The following is a 13,862-nucleotide window of genomic DNA, read 5'->3' as shown; positions in this document are numbered from 1 at the left end:
CTTGAGGATTTATCTAAATCAATCAACACTCTTTGACTGCATTTGTCATAGGTGTATAGTTTGGTATTTCAAAACCCAATGAAAAGTTTCACCCAGATTCTGGCCATTCACTATAAACTCATGCAGTTCCCCATTCTGAAATTAAACATACAAACTAATTGTTGTTAATTTCAATTTTACCGAGTGAAAACCAAAAGCCTCTCTCAACCCCTCTTAAAGATGAGCGCCAATTGTGTGCATCTCTTTAACTTGGAATATCCTTACCTAAATGATGTCTCAACAATAATTCCCTGCCCCTGTTAGGGTCTCCACTTGTTAGTAACCAATCACAAGTGGAGCAAATAGGAACTTGTTATACAACAAGCCATGCTTTGAACTGGAACATTATTAAGAAAAAAATAAAAGAAAGTTGAGAATCAAGATCCAAACCCAACAGGCATGCTTTGAACTGGAAGAAAAAAAAGTGATCAAAGCAAGGTATAATACCATTCAAAAGAATAATACCATTCAAACCCAACAGCATTAAAAAAGAACAATACCATCCTTTGGCAGTAATATGAAGATTACCATAAAGGTATTTCACCAAATTTATACTTAAAAGTTCAGAAAAATAATTCTTCTTCTATGATTGCTAATAAAGCACATACTGCATACTGATAAAATGCCTCCACTGTACCACTGGGGCCACCTGAGTTCCATCCTTGCAAATGCCCCAGAAGAGGAGGGAAGGCAGTGTTTTAAAAAGAGCAAGGGGCAATTTGCACCCATGGCACAAGGCGCAAGGCGAGGAACATGCCTTTTTGAAGCAAGGTGCAAAAATACAAAATTGCCAAAAAATGTCAGAAAATTAAAAAAAATGCCAGCAAAATATTAATAAAAAATAAAAATAAGTATTTTAATTTAAAAATAAAATCAAACATATTAAATTTTGATTAATAAAAATTAAACCCAAAAATGTTTTAAACCTATTATCTAAAATTAAAATACATAAACATAACAAGCAAAGCACATTCAAATGAAAATTTAAAAATAAAATCAAACATATAAAACATTTTCAAGCATGTAAAACCCACAATCTCTTTTTTTCCTCGATTGCATTACTTCAAATAGCTAATGTGATGTAAAACATATCAAATTCCTGATTCTACGAGCCGCCTTTGTACCAAGCCCCTCAAGGCAAGCCCAAAGAAATCCATGTTAGGGTCTTAAATTCTTAATCCTTACACAAAAAAAAAATGATTTTATAATGTTAATTGTCTTTTAAGAAGATATTTTACTAGGATGAATGAATGAACAACAGTAGCAAATAGGGGAGCCCCCAACCAAGCCCCTCGCCTGAGCGCCTAAGCACACCTTTTAAACAACTGAGGGAAGGGAAGGAGGAGAGAGAAAGGAGAAAACATGTCCTAATGAATGAACAACAGTAGCAAATAGGGGAGCCCCCAACCAAGCCCCTCACCTGAGCGCCTAGGCGCGCCTTTTAAATCACTGAGAGAAGGGAAGGAGGAGAGGGAAAGAAGGGGAAAAAACATGTAAAATACATACAAGAGAAAGATAACTCCATTTGATCCTCAGTCATCACAGATATCAGACATGCAAAAAATAGCAGTTTCATTTACTGCAGACATCTAAATCAAATGTAAAACCACTTCAGCACCCATAAAGACAAAAATGCACAACACTAGAAAATAAATTACCTAAAACCTCCAGGCTCATCCTCTAGACACAACTTCTATTCCCCAATCCCCCAAGTCTCCCTCTATTTCTCCTCAAAATAGTCTCAGATAACCTGATCCTACCCATGCATTTGACAGCCCCAATTTCAGAACTTCTTGCCCCTTTCATTCCAGATACACCTCATTCTGTTATTTTTCCTGTTCTTCCTATCTTTAAGTTTAGTTGATATCATCCCCTATTCCCCCACCCCAAAGTAAAGGAAGGAAAAGAAAAAAAAAAAACTAAATTCATAGCAAACCTCTCCTGGTTCTCTCCAAGAATCTTGGTACAAGCCTCATCAACAGCACCATGTACCCATTCCCCCACCCCAAAGAAAAGGAGAGAAGAAAAAAAAAAAAAAGCAAGTTCCATAGCAAACCTCTCCCGGTTCTCTCCAAGAATCTTGGTACAAGCCTCCTTAACAGCGCCATGTATCCATTCCCCCACCCCAAAGAAAAGGAGAGAAAAGAAAAAAAACAAGTTCCATAGCAAACCTCTCCCGGTTCTCTCCTAGAATCTTGGTACAAGCCTCCTTAACAGTGCCATGTACCCATTCCCCCACCAAAGAAAAAGAGAGAAAAGAAAAAAACAAATTCCATAGCAAATCTCTCTTGGTTCTCTCCAAGAATCATGGTACAAGCCTCCTTAACAGCGCCATGTACCACAAGTAGAATACATAAGAAGCCACCCCTAAAATGTCCAACTTGAATATTTTGGATTCTAGAATAACACAATATCTACTCAGTAGTCTCTCCATAATGCATGCTTATCTCAACAGCAACGAGCCCCAAACAACAAGAAGTTCAAGAAAATGATCTAACAAGAAACTGACCATGCAACATCCTCAATTTCTCTCCTTTAAGGCTTTAACCTCCTTATAATTATGATAATTGGCTATTTCTTTCATTCTTCACCAAAGTAAATTCAACAATGCATCATCATCATCATCCAAGCCTTATCCCAATTATATGGAATCAGCTACATGAATCCTGTTTCGCCAATCTGTTCTATTTAATGTCATGTCCACTGTTAAATCATTGGCGCTGAGATCATTTCTTACTACTATCCATGTCCTTTTTTGATCTACCCCTTGCCTCTTCTAGTCCCTTTAACTTGTAACAAATCACTTCTTATGAATGTTATTCATGACCTTCCATGCACATGACGAAACCATCTTAGTCTACTTTCTCTCATTTTATCACCTATTGGAGCTATTCCTAAGTTCCTACAAATAACTTTATTTTTTACCCAATCATCTCAGAATATGCATTTCTGCCACACTCATTTTCTGGACACATTGTTTCTTGATTGCTCAACACTCTACTCGAAACAACATAATTGGCCTTACAACTATTTTATAGAATTTTCCTTTTAATCCAAGTGGTATTCGCCTATCACACAAGACTACAGATGCACCCCCTTCATTTTTCCCATCCTGATATATTTCTATGAGAGACAGCCTTGTCAATCCTACGTGTACCATGATTTGAAGTCCCATTATTATTAAATTTACATGCCATATATTTTGTTCTCGTCCTACTTACTTTAAAACCTCTTGTTTCTAAGCCATTTGTCCATAAGATTAACTTTGCATTTAATCCTTCATTAGTGTAATCAATTAGAGCGATGTCATCACCAAACAACATGCACCGTGGGACCTCCTCCTAAATATGTTTAGTCAATTCATCCATGATCAGTGCAAATAAATAAGGGCTAATTGCTAAACCTTGGTGAAGGCCCATTATAACTATAAAATCTGATGTTTCACACATAGGTGTTCTAACATTGGTTGTTGCATCATCATAGATACCTTTAATTAGGTCTATTAACCTATTATGAACCCCTTTCTTTTCCAAGACCCATCATATTATCTCTCTAGGAACTCTATTATATGCTTTATCTAGATTAATGAACACCATACTGAGATCTCTCTTTTTCTCTGTAAACTTTTCTATCAATCTTCTCAAAAGAAATATAGCTTTCATGGTTGATTTCCCTACGATAAACCCAAATTGGTTCTCTAATATACTTGCTTCATGTCGTACTCTTTGCTCAATTATTCTCTCCCACAGTTTCATGGTGTGGTCCATAAGCTTAATCCCTCAATAATCATTACAAATTGTATATTGCCTATGTTCTTAAATATAGGCACCATACTATTCTTTCTCTAATCATTAGGCATCTCCTTTTCTTTCATTATCTTATTGAAAAACTTAGTAAGCCACAATAAGCCTACCTCTCCCATACATTTCCATACTTTTATTGGAATTCCATCAGGTCCTAATGCTTTTCCCTTCATCTCATTCAGCACCTCTTTCATTTTAGTAGTTCTAATTTTATGAAGGCATATGTTATTTTTATCATTATTTGTATTTCTAGTCTCTCTTCCATTAGTGTCCTCTAATGTTCATTTAATAACTTTTAAAAATAGTTTTCCCAACCTTGTTTCATTTCCTCATCTTTTGCCAATACTCTTTGATCTTCCTCTTTAATGCACCCAACATGGTTTAAATCCTTGCCTTTCCTTATCTCATCTTTGCTAGTTTATAGATTCCTTTAGTGCTCAATTTATGATAAGGCTTATCATATGCCCTAAGTTTAACTTCACTTACTTCTTTTTTTAACTTCTTTTTTTATGGTTTTATATTTTTCCCACCTTTCCACATTTCTAGTCTTTTACCGTTCTTTGGAATATACTCGTTTTTATCTAATTATATTTTGAACCTTTTCATTCCACTACCATGTTTCTTTAGCACTTTTCCATTTCCCTTTAGATTCTCCCAAGACATCCTTTGCTACTTTCTTTATGCAGATGGTCATTTCAAGTCATATATCATTAGTCTTTTCATCTAAATTCCATTTTCCCTCTATCATCAACCTGTTCTAAATTAAACTAGCTTTTCTTTGTTTAGGTTTTACCACCCAATTCTTGGACACCTATTCAACAATTCTCTTGATTTATTACCTCAAGCTTGTAAGCAATCCATTTTACTGATCTTCCCACCAAGCTTTCTTTTTTCTAGCCTTTTGAAATATCTACAGGCATAAACAACTAAAACGCCAATGAGCATAACCCCCATCCCCAGAAATAGAAGACCAAATTTTCATTTTACCTCTACTTTGCAATGACCAACTCCATATAGCTGGGACAAGGCTTAGATGATGATGATGAGTTGGACGATGCAATTACTCTTTCTTATCATGGACACCATGTTCTCTACTCCTTAACCCTTCATCCTACCTTCCCATTTGAATTTTGTCTGAGCAGTGTAGTTAATAACTAGGTGACACCTAGGGGTTTTGGCCTGGCAAGACAACTCAAGGACAACTTACACAATTTTCAGAAACAATGACGAGATTTTTGAATAACCTCCCTAGTTCAAAGGAAAATACACATATGTAGAAGGATTAAGAGGCCTACTTTTTTACTCTAAACAAATTCCTATAATCTGAAAACAGGTTATATACTTGTATCAATATACAAAATGGAGCACAATTAGTTATTTGCCCCTACAAAGATATTTTATCTATACCACATGCCTAGTTGGTCGCCTAGGAAAAACTTTAAGGCAGCTCAAGACAGCTCAAGACCATTGTTTCTGAAATTTCTTTATTTATGTATTCAGAAGAGGCCTCATATCATTGGGCATGTTCCAGTTTGTGGATGACACCCTCTTCCTCCTCAAGGCAGCTCAAGACCTGCTGGTGTCAATCTTATTGGCATCATACAGTGGTTGAGGTGGTATGAGGGATGAGAATCAATCTACAGAAAAGTGCCATCATCCAAATAAGACATAGAAGGGATTGAGAATGTTGCAGCAGTCTTCAGTTGTGAGGTGAGTAGGCTACTCATAAAATATTTAGGATTGCCATTAGGACCAAAATGCACTTCAAACATCATTTGGACTTTGGAAATCTGTGTGGAGCATATTGAGAAGTGATCATCATTGTGAAAAGAAAAATACTTATCAAAGGAAGGCTGATAAAAAAACAAGTTATCAAAGAACTTATTGAACCTCCACTCTGACTATTTGTCTCTTTTCCCTATCTTGACAAAGGCGAAAACAAATTAGAGAAAATTCAAAGAAACTTTATCCGGAGGGAATGGAGAGATTCATAAATTTTACCTTGTAGAATAGAAGAAAATTCGTACCTCAGAGGAAGCTGGTCTTTGGGAAGTCAAAAGATTAAGGTCATTAATGCTAGTCTTCTTGGGAAACAGCATTGGTGGTACAATGCATCATCTTCTAGACCTTGTCACAACCATATCCAGTAGGATGCATGAACCATTGCATTCTATTCAGTGCCATATAGTTGAACTTAGGTGAAGCAAAATGTGGTTCATTAAATCTCAGTTGGGACCTATGTGAAGCAGTTTCTTCTTTTGGCCATTTTTGTGGAAAGGTATAGATAAAAACTACAACAATTTAATCAAAGTGGGAAAATATAAGGTCAGGGATGGTTCAACAAATACTTTCTTGGGTTGATGTTTGGCATGATAGAAAACCCCCAAGGAACTTCTTGACAGTGTTGGTCGGCCAGAAATAAGAGGAAGAGAAGAGAAGAAGAAGAGAAGAAGAAGAGAAGAGAAGAGAGGAGAGAACAAAAAAGGTTTTGCAATGTAACAGTACTGGCAGCGCCAATCTTTATTTTACTATATATAGGGCGGCAGAAATAACAAGGGAAAAGACCCTTGTGCCCCTAAGTACAATAACCGAAATAACAGAAATAAAAAACGAAATAAAAAAACACTTTAATTAGCCAAACAGGCCCTAACATCTACAACTAAGTTATTTTAACATTATTCTAACACTCCCCCTCAAGTTGGAGCATAGATGTCAATCATGCCCAACTTGTCACACAAATCTTTGTGCCGCACATGATGGAGACCTTTAGTGAAGATATCTGCAAGTTGTTCTTCTGAGCTGACATATGGTGTACACACCTCCACTTTCAAGTTTCTCTCTGATAAAATGCTTGTCCACTTCAATGTGTTTCGTCCTGTCATGCAGAACTGGATTAGCAGCAATATTGATGGCAGCTTTATTGTCACAGTAGAGTGACATAGGATTGCTTACTGCGAAACCCAGTTCACCTAACAGATTTCTTATCCACATGATTTCCGCAACCCCATGAGCTATCGCTCTATACTTTGCTTCAGCACTGGATCTAGCCACCACACTTTGTTTTTTGCTTCTCTATGTGACAAGGTTTCCTCTTACAAAGGCACAATACCCACTGGTAGACTTTCGGTCATTGACTGCTCCTGCCCAATCTGCATCAGTATATACTTCCACTTTTAAGCGACTGTGTTTCTGGAACAACAAACTAGCTCTAGGAAACTTCTTGAGGTATCTCAAGATCCTTTCTGCAGCCTCAAAGTGAGTTGTCCTAGGGTTGTGCATGAATTGACTAAGGACACCCACTGCATAGGCAATATCAGACCTGGTCATAGACAAATACAAAAGTCTCCCACGAGTCTCTAGAACATCTTTACATCTTTCAAAAACTCTCCCTGACTGTTCCTAGATGGTGATTAGGTTCAATAGGTGAATCAAATGGTTTTACCCCCAACTTGCCTGTATCTTCTAGTAGATCTAGTACATACTTCCGTTGGGAAATAAAGATGCCCTTGTGAGAGCGGGCAACTTCAATTCCAATAAAGTATCATAAGGGGTCTAGATCCTTCACCTCAAATTTAGTGGCTAAGAATTTCTTTAGTCTTTGGATTTCAGCCTCCCAATCTCCTGTGATCACTATGTCATCCACATACACAATAAGAGCTGCAATTTTACCTTCACCTTTTTTCACAAACAGGGTATGATCTGACTGGCATTATTTGAATCCCATCTGCTGGACTGCTAAATGGAACTTACTAAACCAAGCCCGAGGTGATTGTTTCAACCCATATAGGGATTTTTTTAACCTGTACACCTTTTGTTCACTGCCTTTGGCACAGAACCCTAGGGGTTGGGTCATGTACACTTCCTCTTCCAAGTCACCATTCAAGAAGGCATTCTTGATGTCCAATTGGTGAAGATCCCAGTCAAGATTTGTTGCCAAGGAAAGGAGAATCCGGATAGAGTTCATCTTGGCTACTGGAGCAAAAGTCTCTGCATAGTCCACTCCATATACCTACCTGTGTGAAGCCTCTTGCTACCAGTCTACTTTCAACAGTTCCATCAGTTGTATTTTACTGTGAACACCCACTTGCACCCCACTGGTTCCTTCCCTTCAGGAAGATCTACCAACTCCCAAGTACCATTTTTTTTATAAGGCATCAATTTCTTCCCGCATTGCATCTGTCCATTCAGGTTTTGACAAAGCTTCTGCCACGGTCTTAGGAACGGGGACACTATCCACAGAAGAGAGAAAGGCACGGTACGAAGGTGAAACATGCTCATAGGACACAAAATTAGAGATAGGATGATTAGTAGTACAAGATCTAACACCCTTTCTCTTAGCAATAGGAATATTAAGATCATTGGTGACAGGGGAATCAACATTTAAAGGAGCAATGGGAGCAAGTGTACCTGGCTGATGAGACGGATCTGCCTCGGGTGAATCCGATGATGTTGGTTGCATAGTGTCCGACTCCACGACTCTTGAACTCTGCTGGCTCTTATGGCGACGATGAAAAACCCGGAACGGAGGAGGATCGGGTAAAGGAGGTAGTTGAATTTGAGTCATCGCCTATTTCTCCTCAACTCTACTCTCCCCTTGAGGAGAAACCGAGAAAAGCGGTTGACTCTCAAAGAATGAGACATCAATGGAAACATAGTACTTGCGGGCAACAGGATCATAGCAACGATACCCCTTTTGAGATGAAGGGTAACCAAGAAAAACACAAGGAATAGCCCAAGGGTCAAGTTTACCACAAGTAGGTGACAGGTTGTGGACAAAACAACGACACCCAAAAACACGCATCGGAATGGTGGATAGCGGGGCTGTAGGGAACAAGAGCTGATGTGGGGCATTATACTCTAGTAGTCGAGAGGGCATGCGATTGATGATATATGTCGCATACAATACTGCATCCATCCAGAACAGTTTTGGCACATTCATATGAATCAGCAAGCCACGAGCAACTTCGAGAAGGTGACGGTTTTTCCGTTCAGCCACACCATTTTGTTGGGGTGTCTTGGCACAAGAGCTTCGCTGAAGTGACCCACTCGAAGCAAAGAACTTTGTGAGATCACTATGGAAATATTCATTTGCATTGTCCGACTAGAAGATATGGATTTCCGTTTGGAACTAAGTGAACACCATACGTTGAAAATCTTTCACAATTTGTGGCACTTCATCTCGAGATCGCATAGGGTAAACCCAAGTGTATCGAGAATAATCATCAATCAAAGTAACTTATAGCCAACCGCAGTAGGTAGAGTAACAGGGCCCCAAACATCGTAAAGGTAAAGAACTTTTACAATGCTTACTCAAATGACAAGTTAGACATTGTAACTGACTCACTGACAAGGACTCAAACAACTTTGGGAACATAACTTTTAACGACTCAAAAGAAACGTGACCTAAACGACTATGCCATAAATAGGCCCGACTCTCACTTGACGAACTCGTGGACTCAGTCGCCACTAGACTAGCATTATTCTCCAACACATAGAGACCATCCACCATGCTTCCTCTACCAATCGTCTTTCCCGAGGTCAAATCCTGAAACACACATGAAGATGGAAAAAAAAAGTGATTGAGCAGTTCAAAGAGTGAGTAAGACTACTAATGGACAGCAAATTAATAGGTAATTTTGGAATGTGCAGTACATTAGGAAGAGTAAGGCCAAGTGGGAGAGGTATGGTGCCTCGGCCAACTATGGTAGAAAAAGAACCATTAGCCAGTCTTACCTTATCTCTCCTAGAGAGAAGATTATATGTCTTAAACAAATTTGACTTACCGGTCATGTGATTTTAGGCTCCGGAGTCAATAGTCCAAAGAGAATCAATAGTATGAGATGACACATGGAAGGTTATGGCATTACTTGATGTAGACGTAAATGAGGTAGAAGGAGTAGGCCCAGAATCCATCTGGCGGAGAGTCCTACCATACAATTCCAAATGTTCACGGAAGGAGTTGATAATATCTTCCTTAGGGTCAGAACTGGGATGTCTCTCCTGAGTTACTGAAGAACTAGTCTCTGTCGATGCCATATTAGCTGAGTTATACCTTTTTTTTATTCTGTTGGCCTAGTTTCTTGCCTTGATCAGGTGTTGATTTCTTACCCAAATCCTATGCCCATTTAGGTTTTCCATGGAGATCCCAGCACGTATCTTTCGTGTGTCGAGTCTTCTGGCAGTGAGTGCACCAAAGCTTGCTTTTATCATCTGATTTTTTCTGAGTGTCACCCCTTTTAAAGCCACCTCCGACATTTGTATATGAATTTCTCCGGATAGCTAGAGCAACTAACTCCCCTTCTACACCATTCATCACACTTCTTCTGCTTTCTTCTGACTGCACCAAGGCATACACATTCTGGACTGATGGCAAGTCTTTACTACCCAAGATATGTACCCTGATGGACTCATATGACGGATTCAGCCCTAGGAGGAAGGCTAACACTCGTTGCTGTGATACAAGTGACTTATAGGCCTTTGCATCTTCATCACACTTCCAATTCACATTCTGATAGTGATCAAGTTCTTTCCAAATTGATGTCAAATCAGAATAGTACATCGAGAGACTCCTCTCCCCCTGCTTGCAAGTAGAAGATTCAGCTTGTAGTTGATATATCTTGGCATAGTGCATCTGCTCTAAATAGGTGGACTTCGTTTGTTCCCATATCTCACAAGCAGTTTCAGCCCACATAAAAGTCTTCCTTACTTGTGGCAGCATTGAAACCGAGAGCCAAGACATCACCATATTGTTCTCTTGGTTCCAGCTATCATGCTCAGCACTTCCATACTTCGGTTCCTTTACTCTCCCATTGATGTATCCTATTCTCCCCCTAGCAGTGATGTAGAGTTTTATTCCCCTAGACCACTCAAGGTAATTCAGACCATCAAAGGGAATAACAGCCATAGAAAAGCTCATATCCACTCCCCCACTCACTCCATTGTGACTCCCTGAGATCTCTGAAGTAGCAGAATTCTCAGTCGACATGGTCAAGCAGTTAATCAGTCCCAAACACCAGACTTAGGACCCCTCCTTACTCAACAAAACAATGCTCCACTCAGTTCACACCCACACACTTGGGTTTAACAACCAAGTTAAGCACAAACTGTACCAAATTCCGGACAAAACAGAGGTAATATTCGGCAGATTTCAGACCTGTATAGTTTTAACAGTCCCCACCTACCAGAATTCCAGAATGTCTAACAGCCACTAATCAGCAGGGGAGATCCTTCTTACTTATAGTCAACTCAAACCATTGAGAAGACAAGTCATCCTTGACCTACAGTTGTCTTAACACATGAACAGGACCACACGATCCAAGAAAATTGGGGTTACACAGGTTCGACAGCATTCAGCCACCCCAAACTCATAGGGTTTTTACTCGGCACATGACCAAGGAGGGTAAATAAGAGAAAAACAGGGAGAACTGTACTAGTTGTAGCTATTTTGTAGTCCAAAATCAGATTTCTGTTCCGCCCAGGTTCTGCTAGCCTGTTCAATCTGTTCTCTGGGTTGATCGATCTGCTCTTGACAGTAGGGTTGATCGATCTGCTCTCTTTAATCAGTACTCCCGCTCCGATACCATCTTGACAGTGTTGGCCAGCCAGAAATAAGAGGAAGAGAAGAGAAGAGAAGAGAGGAGAGAAGAAAGAAGGTTTTGCAATGTAACAGTACTGGCAGCGCCAGTCTTTATTTTACTATATATAGGGCGGCAGAAATAACAAGGAAAAAGACCCTTGTACCCCTGAGTACAATCACCGACATAACAGAAATAAAAAACGAAATAAAAAAACACTTTAATTAGCCAAACAGGCCCTAACATCTGCAACTAAGTTATTTTAACATTATTCTAACAGAACTTTTCCTATTCTATATGCTATGGCAGTATGGCTGAAGACAAGGAGACCGCTGCTCTATAGGATTGGGATATAGAGGAGGCCACTGCTCTATCACAAATGCTTTAAGATCACCAGCTAGTCATTAGAATTATTGATTCCCTCCTTTTTTTCTGGAAAAAGGTAAGGTATATTTGTATTGAAGTCTGAAAAGTAGACAAGGTCCTCTTTATAAAGAGATTCTGTACAAACTAACAACCCATCTAAGGAATAAAAAAAATCAACAGCCAAAAAAGAAGAGGACAGACATTCTCTTTTAAAAAACCTAAGAATTGGCATCCAGTTTCAGAGTTCTTCAACAGTATGATTGAACACAACCTCCTCCGGATTACTTTTCTGATTTAAAAAAAAAAAAAACTCTGAGTTTCTGTCTAGCCAAATGGCCCACAGAATTGCGAGTGGCACAGCCCACCAAAGGCACTTGCCTTTTTTGCTCATACCAGTAATGTGCCATCCAAGTTAAAACTACTGATTCTCAGGTCTGACTTTGGGAGCAGACAACTTTCATGCTGGAATCCTTCAAAAACAGCTAACATTGTCAAGTAGCCTTTCCCTTCTGGAAAAATAAGTATGGGATTCTCCAATTCAATTGAAGATTGATTTTATGACATGGAGAGTGGTGTAATGCCCAATAGAAGACAAACTAGTAAGAAGAGTGTAGTCCAGCAAGAAGAAAGAAGAAAAAAAGTAGAAAAAAGAAGAGAGGAGAGGAGAAGGAGAAAAGGAAGGAAAAGAGTTATATTCCAGAAAGTTACATGACTGGTGGCACCTAAGTTAGTATTTATACTTGGGGCAACATAATACAATAAAAAGATAAAGAAAATGACAAAAATACCCCTACAGCAATACATAACACATTTCAACACTCCCCCTCAAGTTGGAGCATATATGTCAATCATGCCCAACTTGTCACATAACTCATTATGCTGCAAGTAGTGTAGACCTTCTGTAAGTACATCTACGAACTGATGTAAGGAGTACACACTTCACCCTTATCAAGTTTTTCTCTTATAAAGTGCTTGTCAACTTCAATATGCTTGGTCTTGTCATGAAGAACTAGATTGGCAGCAATATTAATGGCTGCCTTGTTGTCACAGTAAACGGACATTGAACTATCAATAGAGAAGCCCAATTCACTAATCAAATTTTTTACCCAAAGCATTTCTGCAACTCCATTAGTCATAGCTCTATATTCAGCCCCAGCACTAGATCTGGCCACTACACTTTGTTTTTTGCTTCTCCAAGTGACTAAATTTCCACCAACAAAGGTGCAATACCCACTAGTTGACTTCCTGTCATCAACTGCACTAGCCCAACCTGTATCTGTGTAAACTTCCACCTTCATATGGCCATGTTTTTTGAACAAAATATCAGTCCCTGGATACTTTTTTAGATATCTTAGGACTATCTCTGCTACTTCCAAATGGGAAGTTTTTGGAGCATGCATAAACTAACTACGAACTCCAACTGGTCGAGTCATTGACAAGTAGAGGAGTCTTCCTAATAACCTTTGAAATTTCTTTACATCTGTCACAGGTTCTCCAACACAATCACCAAGTCTGTGATTTTCATCAATAGGGGAATCTGCAAGCTTTGCTCCCAACTTCCCTGTATCTTGTACGAGATCTAAGATATATTTCCTTTGAGAAATGAAAATTCCCTTTTGAGAACGGGCAACCTCAATTCCAAGGAAATAGTGTCACTATCCTAGGTCCTTAACTTCAAATTGTACAACAAGGGATTTTTAACCTTTTGAACCTTAGAGTCTAATTCCCTATAATTATTATGCCATCTACATACATGATTAGGACCACAATCTTCTCTTGGTCCCTCTTTACAAATAGAGTATGGTTAGACTAACATTGCTTGAACTCAATTTGCTGAAGAGCCAAGTGAAATATGCTAAACCAAGCCCTAAGGGTCCATATAGGGATTTCTTTAGTTTGCAAACTTTTCCTTCACACCCTTGTGCTATAAACCCGGGAGGCTAAATCATATACACTTCTTCCAGATCCCCATTCAGGAAGGCATTTTTAATGTCCAGTTGATGAAACTCCTAGTCAAAGTTAACAGTCAAGGATAATATGATCCGAATAGAGTTCATTTTAGCAAAAGGGGCAAAGGTTT

General features: G+C 38.9%; 1 protein-coding gene across 2 annotated transcripts in view; it reads right to left on the bottom strand.

Moving 5' to 3' along the window:
- Positions 1-13,862, bottom strand: part of LOC148861792 (putative E3 ubiquitin-protein ligase LUL4) — a 31,109-nt gene that overhangs the window by 2,067 nt on the left and 15,180 nt on the right. The window lies entirely within an intron of this gene.

The sequence above is a fragment of the Nelumbo lutea genome, chromosome 4 (genome assembly GCF_056320005.1).
Source record: "Nelumbo lutea isolate HS-2025 chromosome 4, American lotus-T2T, whole genome shotgun sequence".
NCBI lineage: Eukaryota > Viridiplantae > Streptophyta > Magnoliopsida > Proteales > Nelumbonaceae > Nelumbo > Nelumbo lutea.
This window is presented reverse-complemented; position numbering and strand designations above follow the sequence as displayed.